We start from the raw sequence: 25,764 nt of genomic DNA on the forward strand, positions 1-25,764 counted from the left end.
CACCTTGGAAATCAGCCATTGTGGGTCAAATTGATTTAGATTATAGTGGTATGCTATAGTACAGAGGAGACTTCTGGCCAAATATAACAGATTAAACACATGGATTTACCTCTACTCCTTTATAAAACTGTTCCATATGACAGCAAAGCAATGAAGAAAGCATAAATGTACAAGAACAGAAGGAGAGGAAATGACAGAAGAAAAGAGATGCCAACAAAAATTTGAAAACTGGAAATTGCATGAATTGATGCTAACTGTCATAGTGTACTGGACACAAAAAAAAAGCCTTCAGAGAGGAAAGGCAGAGAGAGGCGAGTTCATATTGGCTGCAAACCCACAGAAAGACTGTTTTCAGGAACTGGGGACACAAATGAGCTCTGAATGACTAGTTCACAGTCTTGATAGGAGCAGTCAGACACCTGGTCCCCTTTGCAACATGCACAGCTAAACATCTCACCCTTTATCTCCCTCTCCCTCTTCCCTTCCCCGCCTCCCCATCTCTCTCTTCCTTTTTACTCTGAGAGGAAGAAGAAGTCATTTGGGTTTTCATGGGTCTGTAGAACTGGCTTGGGCATACAGGCATGATGTATACATAGGTACAAATGAATAACATGTTGCCTCAGAGTTGACAGTTTGGTGCAAATTTTGTTTAGTGTGGGATATTCTATTTCCAAAACTCGGAAGCCAGAATGGCATAGAATTGTGACACAAAATGTCCCTGTCTTGGTTGAATGAATCCAGCACACTGAAACTAAAAATGAGGTGGGGGGATTCTAATTAATATTTAATTGATAGCTGTCAATGAAATAGAAAATGAGCATGTTTAAAAAATCAGTAGCTACTCATGGATCTGTTTGATACAATAAATCAAAAAATGAATTTACATTCTAATTAAGAAGGTCCAGTCACCTTGACCTCTTACTAATCTCCTGGGGCTTAGTATTGGAAAGGACTTCAATATTAAATATCTCTGACGGTCTTTGATGTATGGGGTTGTGGGTAACACTCAATTATTTATATTATTTATAGTATTATTATTATTTACACATGGTTTAAATCAGGGCAGTGATTTGAATCTAAACTATTCAATATATCATTTCTAACAGAGACTTTTCCAGAGCAGAGATTAGATATTTTTAACAGGTCCTTTGGCAAGCCTTTGATGTTTAATTATCAAACATGATTGAAGAGTAATATATTACTTGATTTAAGAGTATAGCTATTTGGAAGAAATGGAGAATTATGAAGAGTAGATCAGTAGCTTGCCAGGTCCTGAATGCAGGTTTAATGTAGTAATTTGGGAAAAAAGAATTTTATTGATGATCTCTCCTTTTTCGTGTGTTTGTTAGGTTTTGGGTTTTATTTTTGTTTTTACATTCAGATGCTATATGAAAAAGCAACATATCCAAACCCAATATCAAGACAATTAATGTCATTAAGTAAAAGATGTCTTCAGCAGGCTTATTCAGGAAGCTAGAAAATTAAAACTACAAAGGCTTGGTTTTGGCAGTGTAATTAACAGTAATGCTTAGAAACTCATAGGTCTGACTCATTTATACTTAGGTTGACATTAATTTGCTTTAAAGAGGAATACCCATCTGTGATTGTTGCATTGATAAAAGGTCATAAAATCTTGAAGCTGCCTCAAAACCCTCAAAATGAAATTGATGACTTAAAATGAAAACTTTTCTTTTTCTTTTTCTTTAAAATAACCCCTGGGATTTTAAAGCACCTGATGTCATATAACATATCTTCTATTTGTAAAAAGAGAATTATTTCTGGGGCATCTGGGTGGCTCAGTGGTTGAGTGCTTGTCTTTGGCTCCGGTTGTGATCCTGGGGTCTAGGATCGAGTTCCGTGTCAGGCTCCCTATGGGAGGCCTGCTTCTCCCTCTGTCTATGTCTCTGCCTCTCTCTCTCTCTCTCTCTCTCTCTTTCTCATGAATAAATAAAATCTTAACAAAGAGGATTATTCCTACCAAAATGAACTCTTGTTTATCTTTTGGTTGTATTTGAGATGGGTCCTGGATCAGGATTGGGACATTTACTTCTCTATCTGTGGCTGAATAGAATTGATACTTCTCCCCTATCCAGGAGAGCTGCCTCAGTTTGAGCAACTGAACCTCCATAGGGCCATTTATGTTTCTGACCATCACCGATAGTGGGGTTATTCCTCAGGCCGGCTGTGAAGTATAGACTTGGCAGGAGGACTGGCAGCAAAGTAACAATATTATACCCTCTTAGCATCAAATCAATAGACTTCTCTTCACCAACCAGGTGTTGGAGGAAACTTGTCCAGTGATTCTAGAAAGGGATATGAATAAATGGAACGGGAACTGATAGTGTCAATGAAGGTCATATAATGGACCAGTCCCTCAATATTATGCTTCACATTTACCACAATTCAATTTTTTTATTGTCTGCACCCCTTCTATCCGCCCCCCCCCCCCAGCCAAATGTAAGCTCCATGAGGCAAAGCTTTTTGTCCATTTTATAGTGGTCTCCTTACACCTAAAACAGTCTGGCACAAGGCTGCTTAATAAATATATGAATGAATGAGCATACCTAAGCTACCCTATAACATATCCTTGCCCAAGGAGAAGTAAATTTACATAAATTAGGTCTGAGTATATACATTGGTTCTTATATCAGGTTCTTATAACAGTATGATATGAGGACAGTGCATGGAACCAGAAGTATGGGCTCTTGACTGTCTTGCTCTTTTAGTGGCTTTATGTCTTGAAGTAGGCAATTTGATTTCTATGGTCTTACTTTCTACAGCTATATGATAGACATAATATTTCTACATATCTTTGGTAAGTACTCAGTAATTCAATTTTATTTGACAACCACTTATTGCCTAAGATATGCAAATCACCCTTGAGATCTGAGGGTTTTTTTTTTTAAGATTTATTTATTTATTATAGACATGGGGAGAGAGAGAGAGAGAGAGAGAGAATGAGAGAGAGAGAGGCAGAGATACAGGAGGAGGGAGAAGCAGGCTCCATGCCGGGAGCCCCTCACCGGGACTCCATCCCGGGACTCCATCCCGGGACTCCATCCCGGGACTCCAGGATCGTGCCCTGGGCCAAAGGCAGGCGCTAAACCGCTAAGCCACCCAGGGATCCCCGAGATCTGAGGGTTTTAAGAATGAAATAGCTGCAGGATCCCATCTTCAGGGATCCTGCAGCTTACTGGAAAAAGTCAAAAATAATAGTACTAGTAATACTAATAACACTTATAGAGGTATTGTTTGCCAGACACTGTTGTAGATTTCTAAGTTTTATATATTTAAAAACATATAAAATATAAATGTTTTAAATACTTATAAAAATATATAATTTAGCCTTATAGTATTGTCTGTGGTGGATACTAACATTATTCCCCTTTTATAGATAAAGAAACCAAAACACAGAGAAGTTAGTGTAGATATTTAAGGCTAAACAAGCCCAGACAAAAATTCTATGGAATCAGTGAAATGTGCAGGATATGTAGTTATCATCAATCCCCCAAATAAATAAGTAGCATCATCTAGGCCAATTTTGTCAAAATCAAAGCTGGAGGTTGGGCAGATTTTCATGGTGAAGTAACTTGGCAGCAGACAACAGGCCCAGTGGGCAAGCAGGGATTTTTAGGAAGATATAGTAATATTCAGCCAAGACCTAGGTGGAAGACTGTGACTTGGCAGATGAACCTTGAATATTGGTAACACTGGAGAGCAAGGCCAAGCCTGTGTCTAGGGCTAGTGGGAGCATCTAGGTTGAGCTATTATGATAGAGATTGGGACATGAAAGGCCAACTCTTATTGGGTAAGGCAGGATCTTAATAAAGGACACAGGTTCTGAGTCCACAGATCAGTCTACACAGCAATTAAGACTGATTTGATTAATTAGATTCTTGGGGAACCTTAAATCTCATAGCAAATGGATAGCAAATGGATTCGTTTTAGAGGGATAATAGAATAAGTGAATATTTGAATGAATGAATGAATGAATGAATGTCATCTTGGTGAGGCTTAGCAAATAGAGCTAAATGAATTGGAAATACTTAGGGGCAGACAGACATCATTGTTACATAGTGGTTTTTCTGTGATAATGGATTTATTCTTGAGCAAACCCTCTTACAACTTCAGAGGAATAGTGACTGTCTCATGATTAAACTGGGGTGTTGTCTTCTCAACTCTTTTCAACTGGACAGCGGCAGTTTTTGTTATTATAGATGCTAAAAGGCAATATTTAAATAGAAGAAAAACCTTGAGATAACTCTAAGTTATATTTATGTGGCATGAGCATCTTTTACCAAAGTTGTTTTGAAGCCATTCTTTTTATGCATTTGGTAGCTTAGTATTCAACCTTTGTAATGATTGACAAAGACAGCTGATAATGAGGAAGAAGGAATTAATTTGCTTAATCCATATCTCCTTGCCCTGAAAACTTGTATTTAGGGTGAATTGACTATAGTTAAAGATGTATTATGTTAGGTTTGCCGTTTGTTTTCCCTATATTCTTTTTATTATCCTGGCCAGTGTAAGCATCCTTATTTAATGCACAAGTAGAAAAAGCAAGCTCCATGTTGAGATTTGGGTATAGATGGATCAAGTTGGATGTAAAATTGCTAAATTCTTCCCTGAAATCCTTGCCATCAAGTATTTCTTTCCTGCCTGTGCTTATTTTTTACACATAAAATCCAAACTCTTATATTTGCCTTGATATGATAGGATTTTCCAGTAATAATCTCTATATTCTCTAGACTACATTCTAAATAAGATCTTAGCCTTTGACTTTTTTATGGTTGTTTTGGCAATATTTGTGTAATTAATTCATACTTGATATAGAACCAACTTTGAATCTGACTTGTAAATCAGATAGGAGCTGCTTAAAAATTATCTGATTTTGAGCCAATCTGAGTTATGTTTATATGACTTTATTTTAGGTGGTATATGCTTTTCTTTTTGTTTTTACTTTGGAACTAAACCAGACTAACTGTATGGAGTGTCAGTGAGAAGGAATGAGGATAATTGCTGGTTTAAAAATATAATTGCTGTGGATTTAACTGACATACAACCATGAGATGTAGGCGGAAGGGTGATTAATGAAGTGGACTGTGCAGGTTCTTTTAAAAAACTTTACTCTTCATGCTCATGAACAGAAATGGCAAACCAGCACACAAGTGCTGCTCAATAGTCAACAGCCAAACTAGTTTTATGAGGCTAGGATTGGAGAACTCTGTATGAGGATGGATACTAGTTTGTACTCACTTCTTCCAAAGGAGCACCAGGGGAATCTTGAAATGATTTTGGACTGTTCTTGTCTTGGTCCCAAATCACAAATCCCAGACTTGATTGCTTGGGTTGCCTTTATACCTCAAATTTCCCCAATTCTTGCCCTTTTTCTGATTCTGGTGTCTTACCTGCTGTTCTCACATTCATCCATTGTCATATCTCTAATATGACACCTGCTGCATAACTCCTGCCCTTGTTGACTCCATGTTTTGGCTTTGGCTTTCTCTTTCTGGCCCAAGGTTGATTGTTACATGTTAATGGTAACATGCCTCTTTCCTCCTGTGTGACCCAAATTGGCCACAACTTATTATTTATGGTGTTTATTTCTCCAATTCACTCCCTAATAAAATAGAGCTGGACACAGTGCTTGTAAAGCATTGGCTAGTACCCTGGGGATTACTTTTCTTTTAAGTAGTCTCAAATTTCACCGAAAATTTTTATTGAAAATTCATGTGATTGGCTGTGTACCATGTGAAGAGCCAAAATGAAAACTGAAAATAGGGCTTCTGAATTCTAGACAGTGTGGACAAAATGCAGCCTCAAATGTGTGTATCCTCTGTAATGATCACAATGAATTCTTACTACCCCTTTTCAGAGGGAGAAAGCTGAGGTACATGATGTTTGTGGTATATCAACAGGGTTGTGAAGACATCTCAATTCCTGAGCTCTGGTGTCTCTTGACTACCAAAACTACATGTTGAAATATGATAGCTTAGTTCCATAATCTGCTCTGAATAAATGTAAGCAATTTGCTTATATATTTTTGCTTGGTTTATGTTTAGGATTTTGGTGGGAGCATTCTACTTAAAAAATTAGGCTGACAAATTGGAAACCAGCCTATCAAGCTAAACTGAAAACATACCTCAATTGTTTTTAGAATTGGGTTCCTAATGATCACACACTTATCTGTTGTTTGCATAGACCAGGTGTTTTGCAACAATTGCATGAGATGGGGGCTCTATTTTCCGTCTTGACAGAGGAGGACACTAAAGCAAGGGAAGATCAAGTAGCTCAAACTCATACAGTTTTTGAGCCGCAGGACTGGGATTGAAACCTAGGCCATTAAGCTGTAGAAGTCATGTACTCACCCACCACATATATGTCCTCTCCACTTACAGGGTTTTGAGAACAGATAGGCCTTCTCATCAGAACATATTGCAGTCAAATCATGTTCTTTATTTGCCTGGATTTTACCATGCTACCAGCTTTTGAAAAGCCTCTGCTTGGTTTCCTAATTTGGCCAAAGCTAGAGCAAGCAGATAGTTCCCATTACTTATCCCTGGGGTGTTGCATGGAGCTGGTACAAGGCAGTAGCAAGGAAGCAGGGCACTCTCCCCTAGCAAAAGGCAGGTGCAGGGATAGGGGAGCAAATGCTTTCAGCACCTCCAGAAGTGCTTCTAAATTCCAGTTCACCTAAACTGAAAGTGAAAACTTAAGAGAGATAAGACATGGCAAAAGTATGGAAAGAATACTGCTTAGAAGATTGTGCAGAATTAAAATGGGGGAGGACAGTAAGAGCAGGGTAAAAATAAAATAAGAAATCAGGAGAAAGGACCATCTTATGGGAGAAAACTTAATCTAAGCAGTGGTCTTGGTTTTTGGAGAGGACCCAACATTTTTTGGCTGTAGTGGAAGTCACTCTACATATGTCTTCATTTTTAGAGAATATATATGCACAATGATTGAACATACTCTAGAGCAATGATTCTCAGTCAGGAGTGATTTTGCCTACGGGGGGACATTAACAATATCTGGAGACATTTTTTGGTTGTCACAACTTGGGGCTGGGTGCTACTGTCATCAAGTAGGTAGAGGCCACGGTTACTATTAAATATACAACAGTGCACAAGGCAACTCTTCACAACAAGGAGCTAGCACAAAATGTGAATAGTGCCAATTTTGAGAAACTTTACTCTAAAGCCAGACTATCAGGGTTCAAGTCTTGACTCTGCCCCTTACTATTTCTGTGGCCTTGGGAAAGATACTTAGCCTGTGTGCATCAGTTTCTTCATTTGTGAAATAAACTGAAGACCTAATTTCATTTAAAATAAGATGCTATCAAATATAAGGTACACCTTCATTTTATGGAAGATAAATCAATGCTGAGTAAGTCATTCTATAGATTGTACAATCTGTATTCCTGCTTCAGATATGTTAAAAAGTCGAAATAAATGTGTCTTAGACTTGGAAATATATAGTATGATCTTTTAAATAGGATTTTAGAAAGATTAAATGGATATGTCTTCTTAGACAGTTCTTAGCTTACACGTACTAGGTACTATATGAGGTTTAGGAGCAATGGGAAACGAAGAAGAGAGATTTCCTTTTCCTTCCCTCTTTTTCCCTCTTTGGTGTTAATGAACCTAAAAGAGCCAGCACCCTGGGGCTTTATTTATAACACTACACACATTCTGGATCCTGGTTATCAGCTCCAAGTGGAGCGGAATGAGAGAGCTAAATATGAAGCCCAAGAGAGTCCAGGCAGTTGATGGTCATGGGTGTGATAGGAAAGGTGGCTACTGATTCCTCACATGAGAGGGCACGAAACCTTATTTAGAAAGTTCCAGTGGCATGTTTTGATATTAGAGGGTGTCCAAAGATCTGTGAGTTCTCTGACAATGATTGGATCAAATCACTGATGATCAGTGTGTAGAAATAGCCATAATGGCCAAAGCCATCTACTTAGTTATAATTAGAAACTGACATCTGGGCAACCAACTAAGAGGACTTAGGCCACATTATTTTAGAAGTTTTTATCTTTGACTGGCTCATTTTCTTATTTCTTGGTGGTGATAACTATGTTTTTATATTTCAGTGGTTAGGTCAGTGGAATTCTGAGTGGGAGAGTTATACAGTTTGTAGGTTAGGTGCAAAATGCTGTCTTAAAAATGGGAAATTCATGTGGGATTTCTGAGGAATGAAAGGCTTCCAAGCAATTATTTATCAGGATCTATAGTTTCTGTGGTAGGGTCTGGCATTCTTTGTACCGCAACCATTGCAAGTGAAGAATCTAAGGGAGCACAAGAGAACAGTCAGCTGAATCAATTCACTCACTTATAAGGTATTTGTTGTGCACCTACTATGTAATAGCCACTGGAGTTGTAAGGATGAATAAGAGTGGTCATTAAAGGGTTATTAAAGGGTAGTTATTAAAAATTCATGTCTGTGTTTTGTTCTTTAAAATTTATTTTTCATTAAAATGGTGGTAGGAGCCCCTTAGCTGTTGTGACGTTTTATATTGCTTCCAAACCCTGTGGTTTTTCTTGAGTAAAGGCTGATGAGCTGATTAGAATCACTACAACTCTTTGCTATGTAAGAATACAAGAGTAAGTCTGCCAGTTGGTGTTCGACCTGAGAAGTGGACCCCATAGAAGGTATATATCAGAGAGTGATTGCTCAGAACAGGCTTGCTCATTCTGGGGGCTACCAGGTAAAGCCCAAATCCATAGGATGGCCATCGGGCAGCCTAGAACTCTTAGGCATGGTTGAAGCTGCTGCCCATAGGCAAAATTTCTTCTCCTCTTGGGAAGCTCCAGTTCTGCAACTGAGGCCTTTCAACTGGTCCACTCAAGTTGTCTAGTATATTCTCCTTTATTTAAGGTCTACTGATTATGGCCTTGAGTCACGTCTACTTTAACAGCAACACCTAGATCTGTATTTGGTGAAGTAACTGGGAACCAGCCAAGCCAAGTTGACATATCAAAAAGACCATCAAAAAAATAAATAAATAAAAATAAATAAAAATAAAAAAAAACAAAAACAAACAAACAAAACCCAAAAAGACCATCACAGGAATGTTTGAAAGAAATTTGGTTTAAACTGTATATTTTGGTTAGATTCCCTCAGTTCACTATTAATTTTCTAGTAATTCTTTGACATTATTACATTATTTGGGCTATGTTTATAAACCATCACAATTAGTTGATAGAATCAATGAAATGAAAAAAAAAAAGAGGCATTTTTTGCATCAATTTGGTCAACTTATAGACTAACATGTAAAAATGTGTCATTAGTTTTGTTAGCATTTTAGGGACAGATTGTGACTACTAATATTTCTTTTCATAGTTTAGCTCAATCATTGGATGCCAGTGTCCATAGTACTGGGCATGGTCTTTGGGATCTAATTTTAACTTGGGAAACATACAACTCAAAACTTAAAAATATTCTATCTCTAAGGAAGTTGAGAGGCTGAATAGGAATATGGTCACGGTGTTCGATTTGTTTTAGTATGTCTTATTCATCCATTTGGTCATTTGATAAATCATCCAATCTTTGTTACTTATTGAATTACATCATGATTAAAACACAGGCTCTGGAATCAAATGCCATCACTTTCTAGGTGTGGGACCCTGGAAAAGTTAGGTACACTGAGCCAATTTTTTGCATTGTGAAATAGGAATAAAAATATTAACTACTTCATAGATTTGTTTGGAGGACTAAATGAGGTTATCCTGCAAAGACAGAGTGTTTACTTCTTGAAGTCATGGACCTGATTTTCAGTTTCTGTATGTCTTGGCACAGCACAGGGACTGACCGGCAGAGGAATACTAACTGACCATCACAACACACCATGATGCGCCTGTTAATGGTGGATGTCCAGAACCTGGCAGAAGCCCCCAAAATGAGAATACCTGCATATTCTCATTGTGGTGGAGTGGTTTGGCCATCCACTCCTCATACAGCGAGCCTTACCACCACCCTGAAAACTTGGCATTAAGGTTAATGACATGATAAAAGAGGAACTGTTCCATCAAGGAGCAAAAATTAAAGAAAGAAAATGATATTGAAACTTTTCATGGAAAGTAAGAAGTAAATTTAAAGATCCTAAAGAAATTTCTAGATTATAGAGCAATATTACTAAATGACTGAATATCACTTTCTTAGAGATTTACCTACTGAGAACTGTCAATGAAATCAAGATTATTGGTATCCTATAATTAAATCATTGTGTGATTAGTGGGCCCATTTTAACTTTTAACATTTTAACTTCTTTAAATTAGATGTAGATTAAATTTTACATCTTCCCCTCTTACCCACCCTCCACTTTTTTTCAGTACACTCATCTATTTCTCCCATAAGATTTTATTTTGCTCTAGTTATTTGGCTGCATATAAATACTTCTTGACTTGTAGGAGTGATTTTTACTTGTTCCCAGGTGATTGCTGACATTGAAGGTAAATGACTCTGTCAAGTATATTTCCAAAGAACTTCTGCACAGAGAACTTAACTCACTTTATGAATGCCTTCATATAAGAGATATATTTTCCATCTTTGTATAATAAATCTGCTTATATCTTTGGGATATTTTTTCATATTCACAGATTTTATTGTTTTTTATTAGATTACTTTTCACCCTAAAATAAATTGCCTGCCAATGAGTTGCAATACATTAACTTTCAATGAAGAATGAAATGAAAGGGAGGAATATAAAATTATAAATAGGTGTATAAATGGCATTATTCTAACAACAGGAGACTTATCATAGTCTAGTTTGTGGGGCATGTGATTACATTTCCCATCATTGTTCACAGGCTGAACCACCTCACAATACTTCATATAATCCTTTTGTTAGGCTCATGTTCCATAAAATGGGACTCAAACACCTGCTTCCCATAAAGTTTTACGGGTTCTAATTTATTAAATACCTTTTATGCTTGCTGATTTTTCTTGGTGATAGTCTGTATAAAATGAGTTATGACTCACAGTTGACCTTATCTATGGAGGCCTATATGTTTGGGGAAGGAAGGAATGGTGCCCAGCAATGCAGATGAGACTGAATGGCCGTATAATATGACTTGGGCCATTTTTCTTGCTCTTTGCTTCCTTGGACAAGGATATTTATCTTGTTTCTACCTGTAGGCTCAGAACTTCCCACCCTCTGAGGTTAGTTCTGATGCTACACACACACATACACACACACACACACACTCACACGCACACACATGTGCATGCACATTCTCATGACATATTGGGAGGTTGTTGGCTTCTTCTCAAAACCTATTCTTGCTCATCATTTTACCTCTTTTTAAAATATTGCCTTGCATCATAGTTATTTATATACCTAGCAGAGTACCTGGCACAAAGTACACACATATGTGTGTGCATACACATAGCAGCCGCTAAGGATTTAAAAGCACTCTGCTAATCTTTCCACATGCATTATTTTATATAATTATCACCAAACCTGTGAAGTAAATAGTCTTGTCATCCCTACCTTATCAAAAAAGAAATTGAAATACTGGAAGTTTGAAAAACTTGTACAAAGTCATTTAATGAGTAAATGAAAAAGCTAGGCTTTGGAACAGAAGGCTTTATATTCCAACAGCCACATGCTAGACTGCTGGGTGATCCCTTGTCTTGTTCACTTACTGTTGCATGAACAAATGCGTGTGCCCCTCACTGAGCTGGAAGCTTCTTGTGCCTTTTCTCTCAGTAGCCTGTATAGCACCTGCCATGGACTTGGCAACAACAAATGCTGTTGCCCCAACAGTACACTTGGCCACAGGCATGGGGATTTCGTATCTACTCTTCTGATATCAAGCTCAAACCAAGGAAAATGTATTTCACTGTACAGCTAATTTATTGAAACGACAGGCTAAGATGGATTCACAGAATGACCCCTCATTCTTATATTAGTTTATACTGTAATATACAAAGTTAGCATACTCTTGGGAATTATGAGAAATTGACATTTGGGAGATAATAACTTATTAGAATCTCATGAGACTAACACTTTTAAAAGAGCCTGAAAAGACTGAAATAATTGTGTAAGAATGAGATGATTGAAGGTGTTACATGTGGTGTTTGTGAGGAAACGACGTGCACATACTTGACATAAAGAGGAGAAGTTATAGTTAGATAATGACTTCAAATATATGAGGATTTAGGGAGAAACATAATGGTGATCAATCAGTTTACACATGAGAGAAAATGTACTTAAAGTAAAATGCTTGGCTTGCCATTTATTATTTATCCAACATATTTACTTAATGTCCACTATGATCTTAGCACTACAAAGGAAATTTCAACCATAAGGGCTTCAAAAGAAGACAAAAATTTGCACACATTAAGTTATATAGTCCCCACTCTCTATTTGAAGTAACAAATTATTTCCTGGTTCTAAAATGTAGAAGGAATTGGGATGCGTGGGTGGCTCAGTGGGATAAGCATCTGACTCTTGAACTCAGGTCTTGATCTTGGGGTTGTGAGTTCAATCCCTTCATTGGGCTTAAAAAGCAAAAAATGAAAAAAATGCAGAAGAAACCTATTTCACAGATAATTTTTCAATAAAAGACATACTTTTTCCAAGTAGACATTTTCATCTCTAAAAATTTTCTAAAAATAGATGGCATAGCATTTTATCTTCATTTGATATTTTTTTCAGGAAGTCAAGATAGCTAAGTCCAGGTTCACTGATATTTGATTGTATAATATAGAGACAACACTTAGCTAATCTATGAGAATAGAGATGCTCATTCTTATTTGTATGTCTGAAACCAAATAGAATACTGTCAATTTGTGACCTATTTGCTTTTGTCTCCTTGGGTCTAGCATAATGCATAACACATTGGCAGTCTTTGGATGTTTATTAAATTAAGTGCAAGCAATCATTTGATATCTTGTAGTGAACTTGCACTGTTAAGCTGTGAACGATATGGGACCAAGGTCCATGTCATAGATTCCTCTGTTTTTCTCTACAGTGTCTAACAGAGTATCTAGCCTAGAGTAAGTATGTTCCTCTTGTATACAAAAGAACAAATAAAAGAAGTCTTAGCAGAGATTTTACCAAGTTTTTCAACTGAATAACAATTAAGGTAACACATTTGACTGCTGATTAAAATGCTCCTAGTTTATAATGATAAAAATCATCTCATCAACAAATAATGGTCAGTTGACAGAGCTTCCAAACCATTGCCATAAGTCTTTTAATGTATACTAATTATAGTCATGAACCATAGTGGTTGGGATGCATAATTTACTGTTAAAGTATTTTTTTTTTTACTGTTAAAGTATTAATTTTACTCACTTCAGTTGAGTGGCAGGTCTTTATCTAGTTGGTCCTTTCTCAAAAGAATGGTGGAAATTCAGTGAATATTGGGAAAAATTCTTACTCATTTCTATAGTGAGAAGCACTATAGTGCTTCTATAGCAATCTAAGCAGTACTTAGCAGTCATCAGTAGAAGAAAAAGTATACATAAAACCTTGCTTCCTTCATATTTATGTGTCTGGACACACTGGATTTAGGTAATTTTAAGAAGTGAGTGGAGATGCGGTACCTTCATTTAGCAATTGTCATAGGACCCTAAATTTAAAAGCTTTACCTTTAAGAGAAATTTCTTTTTGTACAGACTTTTTTTCACTTTCAGTGATTTTGCTTGCAAATTTCATATTGTCTCCAAATCCAGATTCATTGTTATCCCTAATGAGAAATGCTAAAGGTTCCCTTAGAATTACTAGTTCATTAAAGTTTAAAGTTAGTTTCCCTTTGCTTTTTCATTTTGTTCTGTGCTTCTCTTTGGTGCTTATCAAACCAAGAAATGAAATAGATTATTTACTGTTGCCTAGTCCTGCATCACTAGAGGCTGGATTCTGCTTCCATCCAGGGATGGAAGCTAGAAGGAGAGGCATTCCCCAAAAGACTGCACATAGAGCCTTCTATATTCCTGTGCACTTTGAGAAGGCTGCCATGAAATTCAGAACATTCTTCTCACTGTCTAAATTTTCTTTTGAGTATAAGTTCATTGCTCTACTTACATGTTTAAGTAAAAATAGGGAAACCAAGATTGAGGGTCAGAATAAGTTTAAGAGGGAAATGACCACTTACTGTCTTGTCTTAATCTTATTTTTCTAAATTATAGAGATAACCAAAGAAGAACTGATTATTGCATAAGCATTAATGCTGGCCCTTTGATTAAAGTTGTAAATGTAATTTACATTTAGATGTCCCATAGGCAGCTGTAAAATGTGATTAGATTGTAATAATAAATGAGTTTGACCAATTGTTTTCTTTTTGACTCAGGCTGCTATTTTTGGAGAAATCTCCCCTAAGGGAATAGTCTTCCCATTATGTGTTCTCATTTTGAAAGCTTTGGCAAGAGAATGGACCATGATGATATTTAAATTCTTACTATTATTACATAACATATAGACCGGCTAGAGTATCTAGGACTCAAAGACTGACAGGTTTTACAATGAATATAAATGCATGAATTGATTTAAGAATCTGACCTTGTGAAAAAAAAGAAAAAAAGAATCTGACCTTGTGGTATTTGAGCGCCATTTACAATTCATTGAAGTACTGATGTACGAAAAGTTCCCTCATTAAAATTCCTCACTGATTGAATTAATTTATCAATGGTGTACATAAGATTAAAAATTTTTTTCTTGTATTTTATGGCATATTTGTAAAATTAGGGTGTCTCTGGTGCTTATAGAAAATAAAATACAATTTATTAGTAGTTTTAGTCATCACATATATCTTTAGATATTTTCTGTGCTCTATGGAAAGATTTATTTTAATATTTTAAAAGTTTCTTTGTAGAATCCCAAATGCCGATATTTTCAGAAGCTTTATTTCCCTATCAAAAAGTCCTGTTTTCTTGAAAAAAATTTCAATATTTTTATTAGATAAGGAATGACTTCACAAAAAGTACTGCCCTTTTTAGTGTTTTAATTCTTTGCTAATGGTTATTTTCTTAAGGTTAGTGGTATAGCTTTGGTGTTATTACACATTAGCCCATAAAGTTTATTTGTTCAAATGAAAAATGAAATATCCCAAGATCTAACATAAAACACAATGTAACACTTTGATTTTAGAATTGAGACATACTTGTTTGGTATTTTCAGCATTTCATTTGAGAAGGCTAAGAAAGATCTCTTATTATGTGGATTCTATAAGGTATCTGATAACTATGTATACTTAACCCATTTCATTTAATATGTGGTGAGCATCCTTCTGCATTAATATTATAAATTATTATACTATGTACTGTATAATTTAAAATTTTGTTTTGTAATTATAATACATAATGATAAAAATTGAAGATTTCCCAATTAATATAATCAATCCCCTATTAGTGATAACTATTACTTCTTTGCTGTTATAAAGGAACACATGATGAACATCCTTGTAGATGAATAGTTCAGAAGATCCTTATTTATTTTATTAGGATAAGTAAATAGATGAGAAATTGTTAAGTGAAAGGATACTCATATTTTTTGAATTTCTGACAAACAATGCCTAGTTGTCCATGAGAAGATCATACAATTTATAGACCTGTCAGTAACTTATGAGAGCAACTGTTTTCCCCTATTCTTCTCTGCACTTTTATTATGATTTATGATTCTGGCCAATTTAATAAATAAATGGGATCTCAGTGAAATTTTAATTGCATTTGTGAGGCTCATCAATTTTTCTAAGCTTACTGTACATTTATATTTCATCTTTTATAAATTATTTTTGCTCATTTCCTTTGCATATTCTCCCTAAAAAGCATGTTTGTATTTTTTATTGATTTCAAAAAATCTTTTAGGAACAGTTCTTTGTGATATGCTGTAAATAAATTTTTCTCATTTCATAATATAACTGTAAATTTTTTGTAGTTGTTTGGTTTGTTGGTCTGTTACTTTTATGCTTGCAAGCTTTAATGTCATGCTTAGAAAAGCCTAGTTTCACTCCCATATTATACTAATATGTATCTTATACTTATTTTGAGTATTTGCATGGGTTCATTTCCTGCATTTAAAGCTTCAGTCCATTGGGATCCCTGGGTGGTGCAGCGGTTTGGCACCTGCCTTTGGCCCAGGGCGCGATTCTGGAGACCCGGGATCAAATCCCACATCGGGCTCCCGGTGCCTGGAGCCTGCTTCTCCCTCTGCCTATGTCTCTGCCTCTCTCTCTCTCTGTGTGTGTGACTATCATAAATAAATAAAAAATTAAAAAAAAAATAAAGCTTCAGTCCATTTAGAAAACATTTTGGTATAAGGTGCAAGATATGCATCTATCTTATTTTTTACAGTTGCTTAAGAAATTTGTTACATACTATTTTATTTGTTTAATCAATAATTCCAACTTATACTGTTAAAATAAATTTATCATATATTGTCATTATAGGATTTATAATAATTTTTTTCCCTGGAAATTCTTTTCTAAATTAAGCTAAAACCTAAATGTTTTTCTGCATTGACAAGCCATAGTGTTTTTATTTTCAAACTTTCTATTTTTGATATCTAGTAGGAAATTGTAAAATTGCTTTTCTTTTGAATTCCTTTTTGTTTGAAGATTTCTGGCTGCTTAAAAAAGTTTAACCCTCTAGATTATCGTAGAATAAGCACCTAAATTACAGCAAATTAATAGTTTACAATATAATTTGAGAAGAAGTTTGTGTCTTTAAAACAGTAAGCTTTCCCATCCAGAAACATGATATAGGTTTCCATTTATTAATATTCATTTGATATTTCTCACTAGAATTTTCTTCTCATGGAAAAAGGATATTTCTTTTTGTATTTATTTCTAGATATGACATAGTTTTAGTTGCTGTATTGAATTTCTTTTTAGCATTTATCAAAAAGATCATATAGATTTTTCTTTCTGACATTAATTTGGTACATTGTATTAATGGGTTTTAAAATATTGGGCCATCTTTGGTAACACAAATTTTAAGAATTTTTAAAACAGTGGAGGGGCACCTGGATGGCTCAATCAGTTAAGCATCTGACTCTTAATTTCGGCTTAGGTGGTGATCTCAGGGTCCTGAGATGGAGCCCCACTCCGGCTTGTTGCTCAGTGCAGAGCTGGATTGAGATGCTCTCTTTCCCTTCCTGCCCCTCCCCTCGCTCGCATGTGTGTACTCTCTCTAAATAAATTAAATCTTTTTTTTTAAATTTTTTATTTATTTCTTTATGATAGTCACACACACAGAGAGAGAGAGAGGCAGAGACATAGGCAGAGGGAGAAGCAGGCTCCATGCACCGGGAGCCTGACGTGGGATTCGATCCCGGATCTCCAGGATTGCACCCTGGGCCAAAGGCAGGCACCAAACCGCTGCTCCACCCAGGGATCCCAATAAATTAAATCTTAAAAAAAAAAAAAAGAACTTATTAAACAATGGAATCATTGAAAAAGTTTCATTTTTAGATTTTCATTTTTAAAACTATAAATCAGATTCTGAAATAGGAAGTTTTAAAACATTCAGGATGTCAATAGAGTGCTATAGAGAACACTCTTATTTTGTTGTGATGTATCTGCAATATATGAATGCATATATGATATATATATGATATATAGAGATATATATTTATGTATATGTGATGTTACTGTGCTTTTGTGTCTTTCACATAGATATTACATAGAATGTTGGGCAGATACATAGTATATTCCTGACATGTTTTATTTACATACTTATTATATTTGTCATGACTATATAAAGTGAATTTTAGCCAAGCATGAATAAAAAGATGAACTATCTATAACTTAAACTTTTGGTGGTACTTTCACAACTTCCAGTAAAATATTGTATATTACAGTAAAAAAGAAAACAGGAAGAGAAAACTAATGGATATTACCTCATACCTAAAACAATTATTCAATGAGTAGAAAGTTTCAGCTATGCTAAGTGAATAAATTCTAGAGATCTGCTATATAATATAGTACCTATAGCTAATTTGGTAATGTACACTTCAAAATCTGTTAGGAGGGTAGATCTCATGTTACATGCTCTTACCACTTAACACATAAAAAAGAAACAAAGCAAAGAAAACTCTGCGAGGTGTTGGATCTGTTACCTTGATGTGGTGATAGTATCATAAGTGTTATCTGTCCAAACTCATCAAATTATTCACATTAAATATGTATAGGTTTTTGTAGATTAGTTATACACCAATAAAGCTGTTAAAAATAGAATAAACAAGAAAATCAATTAAATAGAGAGTATCTAGGGTCTGTTAGAGATTTTTTGTTGTGCTTATTTTTTATTGCCTTTTTTTTTTTTTTTTTTTTTTTTAGTTGAAGAGACAGAAAGCCAATGGCATTTCTCCAATAAGAACAGATAACAAAACTTTAGTTTTCTTTGGAGCAAGGCTTCTTGGTGTTACTCACATATCAAGTCAAATAACCCTTTGTTGTGGCAGGCTGTCCTGTACATTGATTAGCAGCATTCTTGGCCACTAATACACTAGATGCTAGTAACACTCTCTTGCTATAAGAATGTTTCCAGACATTACTAAATTTCCTGTGGTCAACAAAATTGCCCCTGCTTGAGAATCACTGCCTGAGGATGAGATAGTAATGTTGTACACATTCAAGAATCAAGTTTAGTCTAATGGAAACCTTTGGGCAAAATGAAATAGGTAACAGATTAATCTGCTTCCTGTCACTTGTGGAGCGAAATACAGGAATGCTCATTTCTACAGGTTTATACATTTTTTTCATCACTCCTTCCTCCCCTGAATCCATCTTTCTTTGCCTGCCCCCCTTTCTTTCTTGACTTTATTCTTTCAACCTCTTTTTCGTCTCTTGGTCCCAATACCTTTCTCACATAATACATAAAATCTGTAATTTTTAAAAATACTTCTGTTAATAACTGGGCATTTAGGGATCTTCTGAGACTTGCAATATTGGTTGCCACTTTTTGATGCTTTTTATCTACAGTCAGGACTGATTGGTATAAATGGGACATCCATGCTCTTGGTAAAGACTGGAACCACGAGCAGTGCTATGCTAAGGGCACTCTGGCAAGAGGCTAGACTGCATAAATGATGGAAAGCTTTTGAGTTGCTAGGCAGAGAAGCCCGGAGGATCGAACATGACTTCTTTACTGTTTTATATTAGAAACATAAATAACTTCCTTCAGTTAAAATCTAATTGGGCTGAAGGGGAGCCATTCCAGTCAAAGATGATAATCTTATATCAAGTTCTTTATTTTCTCCCTTTCTAAAATTTCCATTGAAAATCCAAGGAATAAAAAAATGAGATAAAACATATATCTATGCAAATGTACTTCTATTGCCTTTCAAACAGTCTTACCAGGTATTTGTGAAAATCTGGAGAAGTAGGCAATCTCGTGTTCTGCTGGTGAATAAGAAGATTGTTATACATTTTTTATGGAGAGTTTAGTGATAAGCGTAAAAAAGTTTTGAAATATTCTTTTCCTTTAATACTGATATTGGACTTTTACATTTTATCCTAATAAAAAGAAGTGCATAAAAATACAGCCATAATAATTTCATTTAAATATATTTCATATTAGCAAAAATTAAAAACAACCTGAATGTCCTTCATTAATAGAGTGGTTGTACAAATTAAGGTATATATTTAGTGACAAACTGTGTTATTGTTAAAATTATGTTGAAGAAAAACATTTGTAATGTGGGAAGAGATTTATATCATATTACGTATAAAAGCATTCTATCAAATAATTTGTGTAGAGAAGATAAAAAAAATCATCACTTAAAAAATCTATGGATATATGATAAAATATTAATTATTATCTCTAAGATAGAACAATTTTTTAAAGATTTTTATTTATTTATTCATGAGAGACACAGATTGAGAGAGAGAGAGGCAGAGACACAGGCAGAGGGAGAAGCAGGCTCCATGCAGGGAGCCCAACGTGGGACTCGATCCCGGGACTCACTGGAGTCCTGTCACACCCTGGGTTGAAGGCGGCACTAAACCACTGAGCCACTCGGGCTGCCCTAGGTAGAACAATTTGATGTGACTTTTATTTTCTCTTCATTTCTAATGGGTATTTTATAAGTTTTTTGCAACGACCAGTTTTACTCTTTTTGAAATGCAAATAAAGCAAAGGTTTGTGTGAAATATAAGGAAGTCTAGTGGGGTACTATATAGGGAATGCCAATGACAAGCGTGTTTATCATCTTTGAAATACTTATTTCATTTGGAGTCTTCTCTGTTATTTTTTTAAAGAACATAAACTAAGGAAAACTTTGTTTTTATCTCACATTTGTACACGTGTTATCGCAAACACATAGTAAAACAAAACAAACCGTGAGTTATTTGGAAGAATGTTAGGAAAAATTTAAATAAAACCCAAGGAAAATTACTAGTTTGTGTTGAAAATGTTCTCTGGTGGGTAAACAACTTATCATTGGTTTTCTGACTACTGGAAAAGAAAGAAGTAAAAATATTAATGCAGGTCAGGTTATTCGAGGTTTTGAAGAAATTCTTCTAACACAAAGCATGTGAATGAGGGAGAATAGACAGGTTGTGGTGATTCTGTGTTTAATTCAGGGACAATTTTCTAAATGTGGAATAGTATAGTCCACTTGAGAATTGGCAGTCATAACGATACGCCCCTTTGTCCTTATAAATTATGGTAGCTGGTCATCAGGGAGTGGCCAGGGAGAAAAAGAAAAAATACTAGAGAAAAGTCAGAAGGGACAAAGGGAAATAATTTTTTCAATTATTCTTCTATCATTGCTGAGGTCATCAAACTACATCAAAATATCTGAGTAACTGGGATCCCTGGGTGGCGCAGCAGTTTAGCGCCTGCCTTTGGCCCAGGGCGCGATCCTGGAGACCCGGGATCGAATCCCACGTCGGGCTCCCGGTGCATGGAGCCTGCTTCTCCCTCTGCCTGTGTCTCTGCCTCTCTCTCTCTCTCTCTCTCTCTCTCTCTCTCTCTCTGTGTGACTATCATAAATAAATAAAAATTAAAAAAAATATCTGAGTAACTTATGAAAACTTTGGTTAATCATGTGATAATATTGGGGCACCTGGATGGCTCAGAGGTTCAGCCTCTGCCTTTGGCTCAGGTCGTGATCCCAGGGTTCTTGGATTGAGCCCCACTTCGGGCTCCCCATGGGGAGCCTATGTCTCCCTCTGCCTATGTTTCTGCCTACATCTCTGCCTCTCTCTTTGTGTATCTCATGAATAAATAAATAAATAATCTTAAAAAAAATCATGCGATAATATAAACTAGAAAAGAGTAGATGACATGTTCTTAAAATAGAAACTGGTTTCAGGGACAGTCACATGTTGTGGTTCATGTTTCCACGAATGCATAATCTTGCATGATTTTTGCATCTTTATCTTTTTTTTCTCTCGATATATAATAGAAAATTTAAGTGCATAAAAAGGAGGGAAACTGTCTTGTCTTATAATTGTTATTTCATCCCCAGTTTGCTGGATCCCTTGTCTGCAAAAAATGTAACCGGCTCATCTAACGAGGCAGAGCAGGGTGACTGCAGAGTAGTGATCCCCAAATCCCATACAATAGAACCTTCCTGCTCTGAGGGATTTAAAAGAAAAGCACAAACCTTTGTCAAATTTAGTGGGAACATACTTTACACAATAGCCTTACCTCAGAGAGTCACATGGGTGTTGCATCCAGGGAAAAAGATTTGAGAAGATAGAGATGAAACAAAGTCTTCCTAACATTTTTTAAGCAGGATTTTCACAACATTTCCATCCTGAAGGCTTCTTGTGAGCAATGCCTGTTAACATCCTGTGGGCCAAGTGTTCTATGGAATGCAGTTTAGAAAGCACTGGTCAAGATGATTCAGACCTCACAGCCTTTCACAAGGCTGTTTAATTATTCACATTGTTTGTCTGAAAGTGTTACTACCACCCTGCAAGGTCAGAATTATCAGCATGATTTTGTCATTTCATACTTCGGTCTAAAATCTGGCCTGGGTTTCTGTATTTTTAAAAGCTCCCAGGAAATTAGAATTCAGGGTAGGCTTTGGGGATCATTGCACTAGAATCAATTTAGGATAATCTCAATACGATGATCAATCTTACTCTTCCTATAATAGTACTATTGCTATCATTTCTTCAAAACTCTTTTGTCCCTGCATATCTCATTATCACTGCCTGTTGACTAACTGTCATGAAGGCAAAAACCCACAAAAATGTGAAGGCAAGCACTCTGGACAACATGTTTAGTAAGGTCCAGTTAGCTGCTCTCATTCTTAGACTACAGTGATAGGAAAAAATCCTTACCAAGTGGATCACAAGAGCTGGTAAGTTGTCTCTAAGAAAAAGAAGACTTTCTGGTAGTTGGGTGATCCATCTTCTCCAGCCTTCCCCACTTTTGTCCATTCTGTGTGCAGGTCCAGCTTCCCCCAACCCTCCCTGGGGTCTAGGAGCAGACATCTCCCACCTCCCTGCAGAAGCCTCAGTACAGCAGTGGTGCCCAGATACCCGCTCACCTGGCATCTGGACATCTCAGCTCATCTTGGCACCCAAACAGCCTTTTGGAGGGAATCCCTAATAGATATTTAACATCTTTCTGCCTTTGCATTCATCTCTGTGAAATGGCCCCATAGCTTTGCCCCAGGGATAGATAGATTTGTAACCTGTTTGAAATTACCAACAGAGAGTCACTTTCCAAAGTAGGGATGGTCCTGTCCCACATCTGCCCTTTACTCCTGAGACTCAGGACAGAAAAATGAAAATAACAAGAACTGCCATACTTACTCATGCCCTGTCATTTTGAAGTCCCTTCTCCTCTTACAGATGACATTTTGGAGTAGAAGAAATTTTCAAAAAAAATTTCCTAACTTTTTCTTTCCCATTTCTTTATCTCTTTGAGACCGTGTCCACGGCCACCCATAGGACGTCATCTTAAGTGGGCAGTACTGTCCTTGCTGGCCTCCCCCTTCCTCTCAGTTTATGTTTATTATTCTTCTGCCTTCTCTGGAAGGGTAGCAGGGCTACTGGTTGGCAGATGTGCTGTTTATGCCCTAGGGAGACATAAACAGTATACTGGACTCAGAGTTACTGTCTTTCCAAGTGGGACCAAAGGTATTGTATTCCCAAATCTGAGGGGAAGAAATTCAGGAAGTCACTTGGAAATTATCTCACATTCCTCCCCTTCCTCCTTCTCTTCCCCTGACCTCTTCTTGTAATATCTATTTTAACGTGCTCTTTTCGCCTAAGCAGGAGATAGAGGGTCCAGTGAACTTTGTGATTTTCCCATAATGCCTAAAACACTCCATTTTAGGACTTAATGTGTTTTATAGAATTTATCTCTTCATGCCTGCTGTCCCTACCAGACTGTACCCTCAAGATGCATGGGCCCAGCACAGTTGCAGGTATATATAAGGACACGTGAAATACTTGTTAAATTGAGCTGTTGAATCTCGCTTGCATGTCTACACCTGTGGAACCTTGTCCTACCTCTACCAGGAGTAATTTCCCTCTTCCATGTGCCCCAAGAATATTTGGTTATAGCTCTGTCACGGGATTTGCCAAAGAAGATTATGGTGGTTTTGCATTTACCTCCCATGCCAGGTGTGAGAGCCTTGGGACCTGGCATGCACTGCATCTGTCTGTTTCTTTCTTTCTCTTTTAAATATTTTATTTATCCATTCATGAGAGAGAGAGAAAAAAGAGAGAGAGGGAGAGAGAGAGAGAAAGAGAGAGAGGCAGAGACAAAGACAGAGGGAGGAGCAGGCTCCATGCAGGGAGCCTGATGCGGTACTTGATCCCAGGACTCCAGGATCACACCCTGGGCTGAAGGTGGCGCTAAACCACTCTGAGCCACCCAGGGATACCGCATCAATCTGTTTTTTCTTTTCTTTTCTTTTCTTTTTTTTCTTTTCTTTTCTTTTCTTTTCTTTTCTTTTCTTTTCTTTTCTTTGTTTTCTTTCTTTTTCTTTTTCTTTTCTTTTCTTTTTTTTCTTTTCTTTTCTTTTTTTCTTTTCTTTTCTTTTCTTTTCTTTTCTTTTCTTTTCTTCTTTTTTCTTTCTTCCTCTCCTCTCCTCTCCTCTCCTCTCCTCTCCTCTCCTCTCCTCTCCTCTCCTCTCCTCTCCTCTTCTCTTCTTTTCTTTTCTTTTCTTTTCTTTTCTTTTCTGTCTGTTTCTCATGTGCCCTGCCTGCCTCTGAGGAGCTGCTCAGCGCTGTGAGTGTGGAAGGGCAATCATTTATTCCCAGCATACTCAAGATGTGCAGGGAACCTGTGGCTTCTTTGCTTCCTATGTATGATCTGATCTTCTTCATAAGCTCTCTATTCTACTGGGTCTGGGTCTGTAATGGGTGTGTGTGTATGCCTGTGTGTGTGTGTGTGTGTGTGTGTGTGTGTGAGAGAATTTGGTGAAGGTGGAAAGAGAGGAACTATAATATAAGTTATGAAACTCCACCCAATCTAATAATTTAAATGGTCCTTTTAGGTAACTCATGTTTAAAAATATTTTAATCAGATACCTGTATTTCTCTCCCTATTGCTCTCCCAAGACAGCATGGGGCCTTATGTTGTTGCATTGTTCTCTGGCACCTCTCATTTCTCTTGTCCACTTGGTCACTGCAAGTCTTAGTGACATCTTTAGCTAACATCTGTATTTCTCCCCACCATTTTAGCCCTACTCCACTCCTGTGGCACTGTTGTCCTGTTGAGGTCTGGCTGTAACGCCCACTTGGTTCCTGTGGCCCTCAACCATGATAGCACTCTTGGTACTCCCACCAGCCAGCTCTATCAGCTGTCCCATGGCCTTATGCAGGGCACTGGGGATCTCTCACACCTTCCTCCTTCCCACCCAAGAGCCAGGGGAGACTTGAGTGATCTGAACTGTGGGCTCCCTCTGTCTAACTATCATACAGTAGCTGCTTGTATTGTGATGTCACTGTGCTGGGTTGGTGTGAGAATGGCCTGGGAGTCACTTCAGGAGTAATGCCTTGCTGAGCCCACCAAAGTCTAAAGTACTCAGCTCTCGGTGTTCCAACACCAACAACCTCCCGCTGCAAGATTTTGGACTAGCACACTACCCATGTCCTAGACTCTTCTTTCCACCACCTCCTGGGGACTTGTGGTGGGAATGGCTGTTGGCAGCAGTTGGTGGGGGTGGGGAGGGGAGATGAACACAACATAGTCTTTTTTGTTATATACCAATGAATTTGGGTGGAAGAATTTCCTGCATGAGGGCGAACTAGGGTTTTAGGTGAGGGAAGTATAAAGCAGAAGGTCAGTTGGGCCACAGGTTTTAGCTTTTCAGTTCCAATTTGATGGCATCTTTGTGGAGGGAAATGCGAGAATGCATGGGCTTGGAGAAAAAAGGCAGAAGGAGAAAAAAGGCAGAAGGTCCATAGCAATTGAGAGTAGATAGCCCGGGGCCCAAGGACACATGGAAGTGACAGGTCACTGAACCATATGTGTGACTATCAATTTTGAAGGCCCGTCCCCAACTGTAGTAGAGATGCTCCTGTTGTTCGTCGTTCACAGTAGCACTGGATGTACCAAGCTCAGCCACTTCTCAGGTTCTGCAGGGAGACCTGTAATCAGGTCTGGCTGGCCTGTCGTCCTGTGGACAGAGCAGGTGTCCCCTCTGCTGCTCTACCCATGTCAGGGAGATTAATGAGCCCCAGTTGTGCAGGTTTGCAGACCGTTGGGAGAAAGGACAACTCCTCTCCAGAAACCCTCGATAGTGTAGTTATGACTGCACCACTGCTTCTCAAGACTTGACAGATCTCACGTACTCTTCCAAAGTCAGAATCGAGGGTTGAACATTTTGTGATTCCCTTGTGT

The 25,764-nt window shown here is 37.1% G+C and overlaps 1 protein-coding gene and 1 long non-coding RNA gene across 7 annotated transcripts in view; one reads left to right on the forward strand and one right to left on the reverse strand.

Moving 5' to 3' along the window:
• PDE1C (phosphodiesterase 1C) overlaps nt 1–25,764 on the forward strand; it is a 482,957-nt gene that overhangs the window by 340,599 nt on the left and 116,594 nt on the right. The gene's annotated exons all lie outside the window — the stretch shown is intronic.
• LOC144288277 (uncharacterized) lies at nt 19,040–23,827 on the reverse strand. The gene is made up of 4 exons (XR_013356240.1): nt 23,526–23,827; nt 22,722–22,987; nt 21,604–21,763; nt 19,040–19,346 (listed from the first exon to the last, which is right to left on the reverse strand). It is a non-coding gene; the product is annotated as an uncharacterized LOC144288277 (long non-coding RNA).

The sequence above is a fragment of the Canis aureus genome, chromosome 18 (genome assembly GCF_053574225.1).
Source record: "Canis aureus isolate CA01 chromosome 18, VMU_Caureus_v.1.0, whole genome shotgun sequence".
NCBI classification, from domain to species: Eukaryota; Metazoa; Chordata; class Mammalia; order Carnivora; family Canidae; genus Canis; species Canis aureus.